Genomic DNA, 15,292 nt, shown 5'->3' on the forward strand with positions numbered 1-15,292 from the left:
CCAACTTGTAGCTTCAAGTGGGTTTTCTTGGGTTTGGTTACAGTCTGACTTCTCTGTGATCCTTCTCCCAAAGGTACCGTTACAGAGATGAAACATTTCTGAAGGTCCTGAACGTTGCCATCCAGTTACTATACATGAAAGAATCCTCACTAAGAGCGTAGTCAAGCTCTCCAAACTACACATGGTGGTCACACAGCACTCTCTATTTTTGGCAGCCATCCTGAGGTCAAGAGAAGATGATTGCATGAGCGTCCAGACAAAAGGTATTTTTTAGTCATCTTCTTCCCATCCTAAACACAGCTAATCTTCTCTTTCGTGCATTATATTCTTTCCATCCAGTAACACATCCACCCATGTAAATACTTGCAGAGTTATTAGCAGTTCCAGAATACTGGCATTTAAATTGTACCTCTGCTTGGATCCAAATGTTACATTCATTTTATGCTGGTTGTAAAGACTTCTGTTTTTAAAACTAGTGGAAAGGCGGGTTTGGGTTTTTGTTTGCTTATTTGTTGTTCTGGTATTTTTAACCCAGCTGAAGTCTTGGATTTATTCTTTTGGTTTCTGAGGTACTTAGTGTAAGATCACTGAAGTGCACATAGATCCTGTGATGTTTAAGCCTTGGCTACAGGTGACACAGGCTTCTGAAAATGGAAATGGCCTTGGCAGAGTAGCAGCTGTGAAGCGAAGCAGAATTAAAATGCATGAGAGCAGAAGAACCAAGTGAAATGGTACTTCTGGGTGCTGTGTGCTCCTCTGGCCTCTGCCTGCTGTGAACACTCTGTGTTGCAGCTCGGTGTAGTCCAATTCAGTGTTTGTTTGGTTTGATTTTTGTGTGTAACAAAAACACTGCTCACTTACTCTAAACAAATTCCCTCCTTTACTGGACACATCCTGGAGTGGGACCAGACTCCCCCTCACCCTGGAGGAATTCCCTGCTCCTCTGGAGAGGGGTGAAGCCAAAGCTTAGGAGCAAAGGCAAACCACCAAACCAGGGGCATTCTATATATATCCAAATAAGGGGCTCTGTCTTCCTGCTTTTCCTGTAGTTCTCCTTCCTGGTTTCACCTGGCCTGGAAGGATGGGCATGGCCTGTATTTATCATCTGAAAGTGGTGTTACTAAATCTGTCCAGAGGTTCTGATTACAGACGCTCATTTTCTGCCAGAAAACATTTTCATTTCATTCCTTTCACCCAGGATGGCTCTCTGTGGTCTCAGACAGTGTTCCCTGGGAGGAAGGGCAGCCTTTGCCTCGCCTGCACAGCTCAGGTGGATGTGACAGAACTGGTGTGGCCTGACAAGGCATGAGCAGCTGTCTGTGCACTGGAGTGCCTTGAAACCTTTCTCTGTGAGGTTTTGGACACTTTCCTCTTTGGGATTTCTTGTGACACAGCACCAGGTATCCCTTCCTTTGTATAAAGTACCCTTGGTAAAGGATTGAATGACGGACAAGTGGGGCCATGGATAAAAATGGTTCTGTTAAAATTAGGCTAAGAATGCAATAGAGAAATGAGCTTCCTTTTAATGAAATAGTTAGGAATAAAAATGCTTTTATATTTGAATTGGTGTCCCCTCTCACGGATAAAACCCCATGGTGAGCAATCACAGCAGAAGTGTGAAAGCCGGGATCTTTTGACTTCCACAGAGGGCTTAATGCTCTTTTCCTCCTCTCTTTCAGGACAGGAGAAATCTTTAAGCTCCTCCCATCTTTGCCAGAAGCTTCAGTGTTTAAGCAGCCAGAGCCAAGAGGCTTCAGCACCAGGGGGGTGCACTGGAGGGCTCCTGGTCCTGCCCACGCTGTGGGGTAAGTCAGAGGGACGCAGGGTTCCCCTTTTCCTCTCTGCTGGGATTAAGTGCCTCGGGAATGCCATTTCTGACAGCCCAGCCGTACCCCTGTGTGCTGGGAAAGGGCAGCAGGGAAGAGGCAAATGCCAGAGTTCCTTGGGGCTGACGGAGCTGTGGTGTTTGGCTGTGCCCAGGGGGGCAGGCTGGGCATTGTTCGGGCACCCAAGGACTGGTCTGGGGCTGGGAGCCCGGGGAGCCGAGCTCTCGGTGCATTCCCAGCTCTGCCAGCTGCTGCAGGGCTGGGTGCCAGCCTCTGCTGGGGCTGGGGCAGGAGCTGCAGGGGAGGGCTGGCAGGATTTGGGAGCAGAGGGAGGAAAATGAGGAAGGGTGCTGGGCAGCGCTCAGCCTGTGCTGGTGTCAGCGCAGCCGTGCAGGGCGCCGGGATCTGGGGTCAGCTCCGGCTCTCCTGGGGTTCAGGGTGCAAGGTCGGAGGGACTGGGTTTATCTGTGGCTTTCCAGGCCAGCAGGAACAAGGGGAATGTGGTGCCAGAGCTGTGTCCCATCGGGCTGCGCTTCCCTCTGAGCACAGAGTCTGGGCTGAGGGGAGATTGCTGCGAGTGCCCCGTGAGCAATCCAGGGAACTCGGAATTGCATCCGCTGCTGGGAACACTGCCTGAGCTCTGCTCAGGCTGTGTCTGCGAGGAGTGGGATTTGGGCTGCAGAGGTGCTGCTGGGCACAAAAAATGGAGTAAATCCTCTCCAGGGACGTGCAGTGAAGGATAGTGCAGCAGGGAAGGGGAGTATTTGCAAATTATATCAGTATTTCTCCCAGAACAGGGAGAAATGGGGTGGAGCAGAGATGGGCTGGTTTGGTTTTGTCTGGGCCGGTTATTCCTTGTGCACTGTTTTAAATCTGTTGTAGGTTTTAATCTCCAGTCTCTTTCCAACAAAAGCTGACAGAAATTTAGGTTCAGGGTTAGAAGTTGGGTCCATTCACTGCAAAACCTTGCCCAGGCTGGAGGACTGGGGTGATGGCTGCTCTCAGCAAAGGTTACCTGTGAATACCGTGTCAGATTTCCCTCAATGCTGGGCAGAAAAGGTGAGGGTTTGGATCAGGAATTCTGCAAACAAAGCCTGTGTGATGTTGGTTTATTGTGTTTTTCAGGGAGCCAGGGCTGGCACAAGGACTCGTGCAGGTGCTGCTCTGGCACTGGAGCTGTTGCCCTGTGGAGCCATTTTAAAGGTGTGATTATGGAACATTTTGGAGGCTGTTTCTGGAATTCCATTTGTAGCTGGACCTCACTCCGAGTGCAGCAGTCCAGGTGAGGGTTCTGACCTCTCCAGACTTGTGCTCACCTTGGTACAGCCCGGGGCTGGAGCAGTTTTCCAGGGAAGTGGAGATGGCTGAGGATGGGTGCTCTGGAAAGCAGGGACCTGCTGGGATTTGCATTTGCAAAGCTGCCGTGAAGTTTGTAAAACCAGCAGGAAATTCTAATTCCTGTGGTTTTTGGGGAGGAGGTGCAGGTCACCCTGAGAGCTAGATCAGAACTGGTTTGTGGTAAGGAGTCTGAGGTGTGTAAGTGCCACAGCTGGTATGAGCTGTGTGCTAAATGCAGTCCCAGCCCCAGAGGGAGGCTGATGGGCTCTGCTCATTGCTGTCCCCAGCTGTCCCCAGCCCGCTGCTCCCCCGTGGATCTGCTCTGGATTCGGGCTGTCGGTGCTGGAGCGCCCTGCTCCCTGCAGGGCCCTGCCCCTAACCCTCGCAGAGAGAGAGAGCCCTGCTGGCCAGAGTGATCTTTTTTCATTTTTTCTCCCTGTGCTGTTAGCAAGGAAGGGATGGGACTGCTCTTGGGCCGGGAGCACTCAGTGCTCAGGTGAACACCCGCCTGGGAGCGTGAGGGTTTGCAGAGCGAGCAGCTGCTGCGGCTCAGGAGCAGCCACAAGTTCTTTGTTCCAAGGCAGGCCAGAACTTTCTAACCCCGGGGTTTATTTGGCTTTTCGAACCCATCACCTCTGCTCAGTTCTGCCGCACTGAGGGTACTTTTGTTCAATGCCTTCTGTTGGAACTTGTCAGCTCTCAGTGTAGCGCACACAGCCCCAGCCCTGCCCTGCAAACCCTTCCCCATCGTGCCCACACAGTTTCCTCTCTCACTCACTCGGGGCAGGCTCCTACTGACAGCCACAGAAACAGAAGTTATTTTATGTTGTTTTATTCTTTTCCTGCGTAATGCCCGTGTCTTGTATTGGTACATCAATCCCAGCTTCTCCCGAGGCTGCAGATCAAATCTTTCAGTGTCTGTGGGAGTTTCTGGTTTTCCCATTCCCATGTCTCCCCTCTCTCTCTGTATGAAAAAAAAAATTTAATAATGGATTTGTTAAGCATTTGTTGCATAAATTAACATACAGAAGGTGTTATCATTAGTATTATTATTGTAATAATATAATTAAAATGTATACTTTTGTTACAAGATTTTTAAATTATGGTGTTAAATTTTATTTATTGTTATATTTTATTAGTTATTCTTATTTTTGATATTTCTTAAAGTTGTACACTTTAATAAGTAGATTTGGTGTTTTAGATAAATGTATACATTTTATTAAATTTTTATATTTGTATGTTAATAAAATAATTTTTTTTTGTTTTTTGTAAAACTGCGTATTTAATAGTTTTATATTTGTTTAAAAGTTATTTAGGGTAAGGGATGTCGAATTAGATTGTTTATTTAGATAATATTTTAATTGATTTAATTGTTTTAGTGTGGTTGAAGTAATAGGTGGTATAAAAACTGATGCTACCATTTTGATTTTAAGTTTCAAAGCTTAAAATTACTTTTATATTTTGATTACTATTGATGGATAAATGACTTTTTTGTTTTAAATTGGTAGCTATTTTAATATTAAGAGTTAATAATGTAAGGGCTTTTTAATTATATGGACTATTTGTAATGGTTTTTATTGGTATCTTAAGTAAGTAAGTAAAGAATGGATTTTTTTGAGTAGTGCTAGATAAATACAAAGCATTTAAACTTGAAACTTTAGTTAAAGTTACTTAAATGTTTGTTTTTGGTTGGTTAATTGGTAAAGTGACATAATTAAAAGTAAATAAAGTAGAGTAGAAGTAAAATATTTGATAGAATTTCATAATTTGTAAGTTACTAAATAAGATTTTTATAACATTGCTTTTTATATTTATAAAGAAACTTACAGTTTATATATTTTGGTGGGTGTAGTACACGATGTTAGGTGTAAGTTGCAATTCTTGTGTAATCTGCGTTTGTATTTCCATAGTGTAATTTGTCTTTGTATTTACATTGGTGTTTTATTTGTGGAGCGGTGAGTGTGTTTTTTGTGTGATCTGATTTTATGTTTCTTATTGAAATTTACTTGGGTTTTTGTACTTGTTGAGATATAAGTAAACTTTATGTTTTGATATGAGAAATAATGATATAAGTTGTTATAATTTTTCAGTTATAAGTATGAAGAAATATAAGAGTAAAATAATGTATGTAGTAAAGAAGAAATTGATAATAATTAGGAATTACTTAGATAATATCTATAATTAGTAACATAGGTGAAAGTATATAATTAGTAAGTATTAAAAGATTGTACATACTTTTAGAGTTTATAACAGTTGATAAATATTAAATTAGTGGTAAGTTAAATAATTATGTGTGGATAATGATTTTTCAAGTTTATTTTAAAAATAAGTTTATTTGTTATATTGTTAAAGTTAAATTGTTAAGTTAAAATTATTTGAATTTATTTTTGACGTAGAAAATATTTGGGTTTGTTGTTAATTATTTTATTTAGGTAGAGTTAGGGTTAGGTTATAGTTTAAATTTTAATTGGTGAATGTTATTTAATATATTTTTATATAATGTTTTTAAAAATAGTACTTAAGAGTAAAAATGTTAGGATTAAAGATTAATTACATTATTTAATAATTGGATTTTTTTAGAAGTTTTTTAGAATTGAGATGCTTTGAATATAGTAAACTTCTTTTTAAAGATTTGAAAGTGGTTATGGACAGGATTGTGAGTTTGGATTTGGATATTGAGAGTGTGAAGGTGCAGGAAATGTATGAGAGAGTGATTACTTAGTGTGAAACTTAGAAAAAGAAATTAATGTTGTAGTTGGATTTTGTATTCAAGTGATTTTGTAATAATAACTGAGGAAAGTGATAAGTTTAACAGTTTGGAGGAGGTTTTTAATGGAATACCTTTTTAATCTTGAAAAATAGTTAAAATTATGATATAACATTAAGTTAAATTATAGAGTTAGTGTAGAGATTAGTTAGAGAGTTAACTTGGTTTAAGCGCTGTATAAGTTGAGAATAAAAAAGTAGGAATTAGAAATTTTATGTGTGTTTTTTAGATCATTCTATAAAGAGATAATAAAGTATATGAAAGTTGGTTGTAAATATCATAACAATATTTAATAAATATTGTTTATTATAAAAGCTTATATATTGATATAATATAATTAGTATATTAGTGGTAAGTGTTTGAAGAAGTTAGGATAACTTTTAAAAAATATTTATATATTCAGGAAATAGAGTAAAATTTTCAAACAGCATGATATGAATAGTAATTGCTATTTTTTGGTGTCGCTTCTAAAAGATAAGAGTAGAGATTGTAATGAAGTACAGAATTTTTGATGAAATTGATGATATAATACAGTGTACTTTTTTTTACTTCTGAATAGGCGTTTGTTAGTGTTTTCTTTTAGTTGTTTTAATTGGAGGTGTTTTATTTTTTTAAGAAAATTGACCATATACTGTATAGTTTAGAGAAATGATTTTTAATAAAATTTAGCATAAGTTATATTAAATAACATTTAAATTTAGACTGAATGAATTTTGATAGTAAGGAATAATAAACTTAATTTTAATTGATAAAAAGAAAATGTATTTGTTTAAATGTATTGACATTTAATTTTGTTTGATTTCATTAATACTTAACATATTAAATGTTATTACTTATAAATATTGAAGGTTTTTTAAGTCTTTTGGTTTTGAAGAAATTTTAGCTTGCTGAGTTATGATTATTACTTATATCTTTACAGGGTGGTTTTACTTATTGGGAGACATGTTTCTTAGGAAAATATTTTTATTTGTGTTACATTTCAAATGGTACTAATTTGTATAGTGGGTTTTTTTTTTTTAATGCAGGATATTGATTAGATTGTTTTATAGTTTTTGTGGGCTTTGACAAATATTTATATGGTTAGGCTTTTCTATATTTGAAGTATGTTCTGATGGTTTTTGTTGTTTAGAATTTGAAGAGTATTTGGTGTTTGGAGGAAATAAAGGTGAGGGTTTTTTGGATACGGTTGAGTTGTATTTTTAATGTTAGTAAGGACTACTTTTGGTACGTTATTTTGATTTTTTGTTTGGTTATGGGGAGGGTCTCCTGTTAGATGTGCAAGCATGAGACTGGCACTAGGGCTTTTTGTCTAATGGTTGATGGGTCTCTTTATGGGGAGGAGGTGTTATTTTAAGTATAAAAGAAAGGGGCTTTTAAAAAAGATTTTTACTTGGATAGGGGCAGGGTGTTTATTTGAAGCCATATAAACCTTTTAGAAATCTAAATCTAACTATAGAAATATATAAGCAATATATTAAGATATGTGAAAAAATATAAAATATAATAAAATATAATAGGAATAAATGTAAGAAATTATAAAAATACAATTACACATCAATATACGTTATAAATCCGAATGTGAATATAAATATGAAAAATATAAAAATAAAAGAGCTTGAAATGCAGTTTAAAAGAGAAGGTTTTTGCTTTTGGTTCCTGTTGGGTTAGAGGCAGGGGTTTTTTGCTGGCGTTCTTTTCCGCGCGGGATGTTTTGGGGCATTTGCTGCAGGGCAGGTTCCGGAGGGCATCGCGCCCGTTCTTTTCTGCCGCCGGCCCCGCCCGCGGCCCCGAGGCGAGCGGCGGCCCCCGGCGGTGGCGGGCGGCAGTGCTGCCGCCCTGTGGGCAGAGGGCGGTACTGCAGCCCGCCGCCCGCGGCCGCCATCTTGGGAGTGGCTTGTCGCGGACTCGCTTGACCTTCTCGAGATGGCGCGAAAAAGAGGACGTCGGCATTCGAGGACCCGTGTCTGTTTTTTCTACACTGCCTGAATTGTCCCCAACGCCGGCGCCCCCCGACGGGATTTTCCGCGGCGGTTCCGGTGCCGTGCACAGGGGCTGTGGGGTCAGCAGCACCGCGAGCGTGCGGGTTTTTGGCGGGGGCCGACGGGCATCGGCGTAATACGCCTCTCTCCGTCCAGGTCCCCACGGGCCGCCATCTTGCGAGTCCCTGGTGGCGGGCTCGCTTGAAAAGTGCTGCCGCCTTGTGGGCAGAGCGCGGTACTGCAGCTCCCCGGCCAGCGCCGGGCCGAAAACCACCGAGACGGCGCGGGGGGGCCAGAGCGGCCCCAAAACCACCGAGACGGGGCGGAAGCGGCAAGAGCGGCCACAGAAACCACCGAGACGGGGCGGAAGCGGCCAGAGCGGCCCAAAAACCACCGAGTTGTGGCGGAAGTGGCAAGAGCGGCTCCAATTACCACCGAGACGGGCCCGGAGGGGCGCGGGGCGGCGGCGAGCGGGGCGGTGTGTGTGAGTAAAAGGGAAACGGTGAAGGCGGCTCCGCGGCAGCGCCGGGGAAGGATGGCAGCCGCGAGGGCGGCCCGGCGGGGCCGGTACCGGCGGGCGGCGGAGGCGCGGTCGCGGCGCTCCCGGGCCGGGGTGGAGCGGCGTCGGAACAGGGCTGCGCCCGCCCCTCCTGCCGCCCTCCTGGGAATGGGTTGAGGCATTATGGGTGTATTTAGGTAGGGATAACGATTTTGTTGGTTTGTAAACAAATGTCAGTTGTTCTGACAGGAACAGGCTGAATGGGGCTGTAGCTCTGCCTACGAGGTCAAGCAGTGATAAGGCCTTGTCAGACCCTGGGAAGTAGAGGATGGGTAAAGAAGTGAGCCTCTGTGTAGCACTTCTCTGTAACAGATTAGCAGCTGCTGTAGCATCATTTCCTAGACATTGAGTGGTCTGGGGCTGGATTAGAAAAAAATTAGGTTTAGTGTGTTGTTTAACAGCTGCAGGTGGAGGAACCTGTGCCTTCTGCTCTCCCCACAGCTGTCTCGGCTGTCACACCTGTCCTGAGGAAAGCCCTGTGGAAGGAGCTCGGTGCCGCAATTCAGGACCCTGAGGCCACTGTGAAACTGCAAATTCTTTCCAAGCTGTTGCCACCTCCGGGAAGCAAAGGGCTGCACAACCTGATGGACTGCCTTCCTGCTGCTCCAGAGAGAGCAGGCAATGAAGAGAGGTGGGCAGCGTGTGTGTGTGTGTGTGTGTGTCTCCCCCAGGGCTCAGTTTGTCCTGGGAATCAGTGTGATAGGAATGGGAGCATTAACAGCGTCCTCTCCTCCGAGAATCTGTTGCTTTGCACTTTGGCAGCAAGACATCTTTAAGATATACAAAACCAAGTTAAAATGTTAATAAGAAAATCAACAACTATCTCTCTGCAGCTGGGCCGTGGCAGATGCCATATCCACGGTGCTCAAAAACTCAGAGGAGCTGCATTCCTGGAGGAGACATCTCTTCTCAGCCTGCGTAAAGGGGTTAGTTGCCATGTACAGCAGCAGTAAAGATGAAGGCAAGCAAGAAGTGGAGAGGTCCGTGCTGCTGAGGTTAGAGGAATTATTGGTGAGACTGCTTATCTGCTTTGCCATAGAGGGACTGTATGCATATGTGTGATTGGGCAGTTGTAATTTTGTAAATACAGATTGGACTCGATTTCCTGTTTTATGGATTCTGGTTTCCATGGAGTTTTCATAGCTTTTTCCGAGTCCTGAGAATCCTTTATACGAGGCAGTTTTGTGTTCTTGATGATGACTTTCTGGTACGAATCCCCTTTGAATGTGTGAGCTTGAGGTATTTAGGAGAAAGAAATCAAAGGTTACCAGTGGAATTAAAAAAAAAAAAAAAGAAGTTAAAATTAATTAATTATTATAAATTAATTAATTTAATTTTTAAAATTTAAGTTATCACCTTCTTTTTTAAAAGAAGCTGATAGAGATACTTGTGCCAAGACCCATCTGCCATGCCATCTGAAGTCTGGGGCAAAAGTCTGGTTGATCAGGAATAGAAATCAGACTTTGATCTTGAAGAACACTACTTGGTCACTCCCTCTGTATACTGTTGCCTTGGTTTGAGTTCAGTGAACACGGATCCCTGTGACACGCAACACTGAAGGTCCCTGGGCAGTGAATGCCTTTGCGCTCTCATGGCTTTTGCTGAGACTCCCTTGTAGGACCTGGCTGACTCTGCAGGCCCTGGGGCCACCTCACAGGGTCCATCCCATCCTGAGGGTGTTTCCAGCCTGGCGAGGTTGGCACCTGCATTCCCAGGACTGTTGGGATGTGCAGCTGTCAGTCTGCTCCAGGCTCTCGCTTTGACTTGTCAAGTTGAGAATCCTTTTGCACTTGAGGCGTTTGAAGAGTATTGAGCCGCTGGGTTTTTGGAACCTACAGCCCAGCTTGCTTTTTGATTCCATACAGCCCCTGCTCCCAGACCAACAAGTTTCTTTTGAGCCAGGCATTAGGATTGTTGTATCCAAGAGCTTTTTTCCCTGTTAACCTCAGATCATCCCACGTGAGCGTTTGGCTTGCGTGTTCTTAGTGTTTCCCTTGAACAAAAATTGCTGTAGAAGCTCCATGTGCCAAATGTAAACCAACACCTGTTTTTACTTGCTGCACACAGTGTGTGGTTGAAGAAGTGGACCCAGATGACTGGTGTGACCTTGTGAAGACAGGGCTCAAGTAAGTGCTTTCATTTGAATTTGGTTTGGTTTCACCAAGTTCATTTTCTTTGCCAAGTTAATTTTCTTTGCCAAGTTCTCATTTCTTACCCAACTTGTAGCTTCAAGTGGGTTTTCTTGGGTTTGGTTACAGTCTGACTTCTCTGTGATCCTTCTCCCAAAGGTACCGTTACAGAGATGAAACATTTCTGAAGGTCCTGAACGTTGCCATCCAGTTACTATACATGAAAGAATCCTCACTAAGAGCGTAGTCAAGCTCTCCAAACTACACATGGTGGTCACACAGCACTCTCTATTTTTGGCAGCCATCCTGAGGTCAAGAGAAGATGATTGCATGAGCGTCCAGACAATAGGTATTTTTTAGTCATCTTCTTCCCATCCTAAACACAGCTAATCTTCTCTTTCGTGCATTATATTCTTTCCATCCAGTAACACATCCACCCATGTAAATACTTGCAGAGTTATTAGCAGTTCCAGAATACCGGCATTTAAATTGTACCTCTGCTTGGATCCAAATGTTACATTCATTTTATGCTGGTTGTAAAGACTTCTGTTTTTAAAACTAGTGGAAAGGCGGGTTTGGGTTTTTGTTTGCTTATTTGTTGTTCTGGTATTTTTAACCCAGCTGAAGTCTTGGATTTATTCTTTTGGTTTCTGAGGTACTTAGTGTAAGATCACTGAAGTGCACATAGATCCTGTGATGTTTAAGCCTTGGCTACAGGTGACACAGGCTTCTGAAAATGGAAATGGCCTTGGCAGAGAAGCAGCTGTGAAGCAAAGCAGAATTAAAATGCATGAGAGCAGAAGAACCAAGTGAAATGGTACTTCTGGGTGCTGTGTGCTCCTCTGGCCTCTGCCTGCTGTGAACACTTTGTGTTGCAGCTCGGTGTAGTCCAATTCAGTGTTTGTTTGGTTTGATTTTTGTGTGTAACAAAAACACTGCTCACTTACTCTAAACAAATTCCCTCCTTTACTGGACACATCCTGGAGTGGGACCAGACTCCCCCTCACCCTGGAGGAATTCCCTGCTCCTCTGGAGAGGGGTGAAGCCAAAGCTTAGGAGCAAAGGCAAACCACCAAACCAGGGGCATTCTATATATATCCAAATAAGGGGCTCTGTCTTCCTGCTTTTCCTGTAGTTCTCCTTCCTGGTTTCACCTGGCCTGGAAGGATGGGCATGGCCTGTATTTATCATCTGAAAGTGGTGTTACTAAATCTGTCCAGAGGTTCTGATTACAGACGCTCATTTTCTGCCAGAAAACATTTTCATTTCATTCCTTTCACCCAGGATGGCTCTCTGTGGTCTCAGACAGTGTTCCCTGGGAGGAAGGGCAGCCTTTGCCTCGCCTGCACAGCTCAGGTGGATGTGACAGAACTGGTGTGGCCTGACAAGGCATGAGCAGCTGTCTGTGCACTGGAGTGCCTTGAAACCTTTCTCTGTGAGGTTTTGGACACTTTCCTCTTTGGGATTTCTTGTGACACAGCACCAGGTATCCCTTCCTTTGTATAAAGTACCCTTGGTAAAGGATTGAATGACGGACAAGTGGGGCCATGGATAAAAATGGTTCTGTTAAAATTAGGCTAAGAATGCAATAGAGAAATGAGCTTCCTTTTAATGAAATAGTTAGGAATAAAAATGCTTTTATATTTGAATTGGTGTCCCCTCTCACGGATAAAACCCCATGGTGAGCAATCACAGCAGAAGTGTGAAAGCCGGGATCTTTTGACTTCCACAGAGGGCTTAATGCTCTTTTCCTCCTCTCTTTCAGGACAGGAGAAATCATTAAGCTCCTCCCATCTTTGCCAGAAGCTTCAGTGTTTAAGCAGCCAGAGCCAAGAGGCTTCAGCACCAGGGGTGTGCACTGGAGGGCTCCTGGTCCTGCCCACGCTGTGGGGTAAGTCAGAGGGACGCAGGGTTCCCCTTTTCCTCTCTGCTGGGATTAAGTGCCTCGGGAATGCCATTTCTGACAGCCCAGCCGTACCCCTGTGTGCTGGGAAAGGGCAGCAGGGAAGAGGCAAATGCCAGAGTTCCTTGGGGCTGACGGAGCTGTGGTGTTTGGCTGTGCCCAGGGGGGCAGGCTGGGCATTGTTCGGGCACCCAAGGACTGGTCTGGGGCTGGGAGCCCGGGGAGCCGAGCTCTCGGTGCATTCCCAGCTCTGCCAGCTGCTGCAGGGCTGGGTGCCAGCCTCTGCTGGGGCTGGGGCAGGAGCTGCAGGGGAGGGCTGGCAGGATTTGGGAGCAGAGGGAGGAAAATGAGGAAGGGTGCTGGGCAGCGCTCAGCCTGTGCTGGTGTCAGCGCAGCCGTGCAGGGCGCCGGGATCTGGGGTCAGCTCCGGCTCTCCTGGGGTTCAGGGTGCAAGGTCGGAGGGACTGGGTTTATCTGTGGCTTTCCAGGCCAGCAGGAACAAGGGGAATGTGGTGCCAGAGCTGTGTCCCATCGGGCTGCGCTTCCCTCTGAGCACAGAGAGTCTGGGCTGAGGGGAGATTGCTGCGAGTGCCCCGTGAGCAATCCAGGGAACTCGGAATTGCATCCGCTGCTGGGAACACTGCCTGAGCTCTGCTCAGGCTGTGTCTGCGAGGAGTGGGATTTGGGCTGCAGAGGTGCTGCTGGGCACAAAAAATGGAGTAAATCCTCTCCAGGGACGTGCAGTGAAGGATAGTGCAGCAGGGAAGGGGAGTATTTGCAAATTATATCAGTATTTCTCCCAGAACAGGGAGAAATGGGGTGGAGCAGAGATGGGCTGGTTTGGTTTTGTCTGGGCCGGTTATTCCTTGTGCACTGTTTTAAATCTGTTGTAGGTTTTAATCTCCAGTCTCTTTCCAACAAAAGCTGACAGAAATTTAGGTTCAGGGTTAGAAGTTGGGTCCATTCACTGCAAAACCTTGCCCAGGCTGGAGGACTGGGGTGATGGCTGCTCTCAGCAAAGGTTACCTGTGAATACCGTGTCAGATTTCCCTCAATGCTGGGCAGAAAAGGTGAGGGTTTGGATCAGGAATTCTGCAAACAAGGCCTGTGTGATGTTGGTTTATTGTGTTTTTCAGGGAGCCAGGGCTGGCACAAGGACTCGTGCAGGTGCTGCTCTGGCACTGGAGCTGTTGCCCTGTGGAGCCATTTTAAAGGTGTGATTATGGAACATTTTGGAGGCTGTTTCTGGAATTCCATTTGTAGCTGGATCTCGCTCCGAGTGCAGCAGTCCAGGTGAGGGTTCTGACCTCTCCAGACTTGTGCTCACCTTGGTACAGCCCGGGGCTGGAGCAGTTTTCCAGGGAAGTGGAGATGGCTGAGGATGGGTGCTCTGGAAAGCAGGGACCTGCTGGGATTTGCATTTGCAAAGCTGCCGTGAAGTTTGTAAAACCAGCAGGAAATTCTAATTCCTGTGGTTTTTGGGGAGGAGGTGCAGGTCACCCTGAGAGCTAGATCAGAACTGGTTTGTGGTAAGGAGTCTGAGGTGTGTAAGTGCCACAGCTGGTATGAGCTGTGTGCTAAATGCAGTCCCAGCCCCAGAGGGAGGCTGATGGGCTCTGCTCATTGCTGTCCCCAGCTGTCCCCAGCCCGCTACTCCCCCGTGGATCTGCTCTGGATTCGGGCTGTCGGTGCTGGAGCGCCCTGCTCCCTGCAGGGCCCTGCCCCTAACCCTCGCAGAGAGAGAGAGCCCTGCTGGCCAGAGTGATCTTTTTTCATTTTTTCTCCCTGTGCTGTTAGCAAGGAAGGGATGGGACTGCTCTTGGGCCGGGAGCACTCAGTGCTCAGGTGAACACCCGCCTGGGAGCGTGAGGGTTTGCAGAGCGAGCAGCTGCTGCGGCTCAGGAGCAGCCACAAGTTCTTTGTTCCAAGGCAGGCCAGAACTTTCTAACCCCGGGGTTTATTTGGCTTTTGGAACCCAGCACCTCTGCTCAGTTCTGCCGCACTGAGGGTACTTTTGTTCAATGCCTTCTGTTGGAACTTGTCAGCTCTCAGTGTAGCGCACACAGCCCCAGCCCTGCCCTGCAAACCCTTCCCCATCGTGCCCACACAGTTTCCTCTCTCACTCACTCGGGGCAGGCTCCTACTGACAGCCACAGAAACAGAAGTTATTTTATGTTGTTTTATTCTTTCCCTGCGTAATGCCCGTGTCTTGTATTGGTACATCAATCCCAGCTTCTCCCGAGGCTGCAGATCAAATCTTTCAGTGTCTGTGGGAGTTTCTGGTTTTCCCATTCCCATGTCTTCCCCCTCTCTCTGTATGAAAAAAAAAATTTATTGGTGGATTTGTTAAGCATTTGTTGCATGTATTAACATACAGAAGGTGTTATCATTAGTATTATTATTGTAATAATATAATTAAAATGTATACTTTTGTTACAAGATTTTTAAATTATGGTGTTAAATTTTATTTATTGTTATATTTTATTAGTTATTCTTATTTTTGATATTTCTTAAAGTTGTACACTTTAATAAGTAGATTTGGTGTTTTAGATAAATGTATACATTTTATTAAATTTTTATATTTGTATGTTAATAAAATAATTTTTTTTTGTTTTTTGTAAAACTGCGTATTTAATAGTTTTATATTTGTTTAAAAGTTATTTAGGGTAAGGGATGTCGAATTAGATTGTTTATTTAGATAATATTTTAATTGATTTAATTGTTTTAGTGTGGTTGAAGTAATAGGTGGTATAAAAACTGATGCTACCATTTTGATTTTAAGTTTCAAAGC

At 44.4% G+C, this 15,292-nt stretch overlaps 1 protein-coding gene across 5 annotated transcripts in view; it reads left to right on the forward strand.

Moving 5' to 3' along the window:
• LRP6 (LDL receptor related protein 6) overlaps positions 1 to 15,292 on the forward strand; it is a 244,183-nt gene that overhangs the window by 129,524 nt on the left and 99,367 nt on the right. For 3 of the 5 annotated variants that reach the window (XM_072923934.1, XM_072923932.1, XM_072923933.1), the window contains one exon: positions 74 to 7,112. The gene's annotated coding sequence lies outside the window, so the exon portion shown is untranslated. Of the gene's footprint in view, positions 1 to 73; positions 8,395 to 8,910; positions 9,481 to 10,536; positions 10,596 to 10,757; positions 12,490 to 13,637; positions 13,795 to 15,292 lie in introns of those variants that run through there. The other 2 variants (XR_012053784.1, XM_072923931.1) reach the window with 2 other exon arrangements.

This window comes from Taeniopygia guttata, chromosome 1A (genome assembly GCF_048771995.1).
Source record: "Taeniopygia guttata chromosome 1A, bTaeGut7.mat, whole genome shotgun sequence".
NCBI classification, from domain to species: domain Eukaryota; kingdom Metazoa; phylum Chordata; class Aves; order Passeriformes; family Estrildidae; genus Taeniopygia; species Taeniopygia guttata.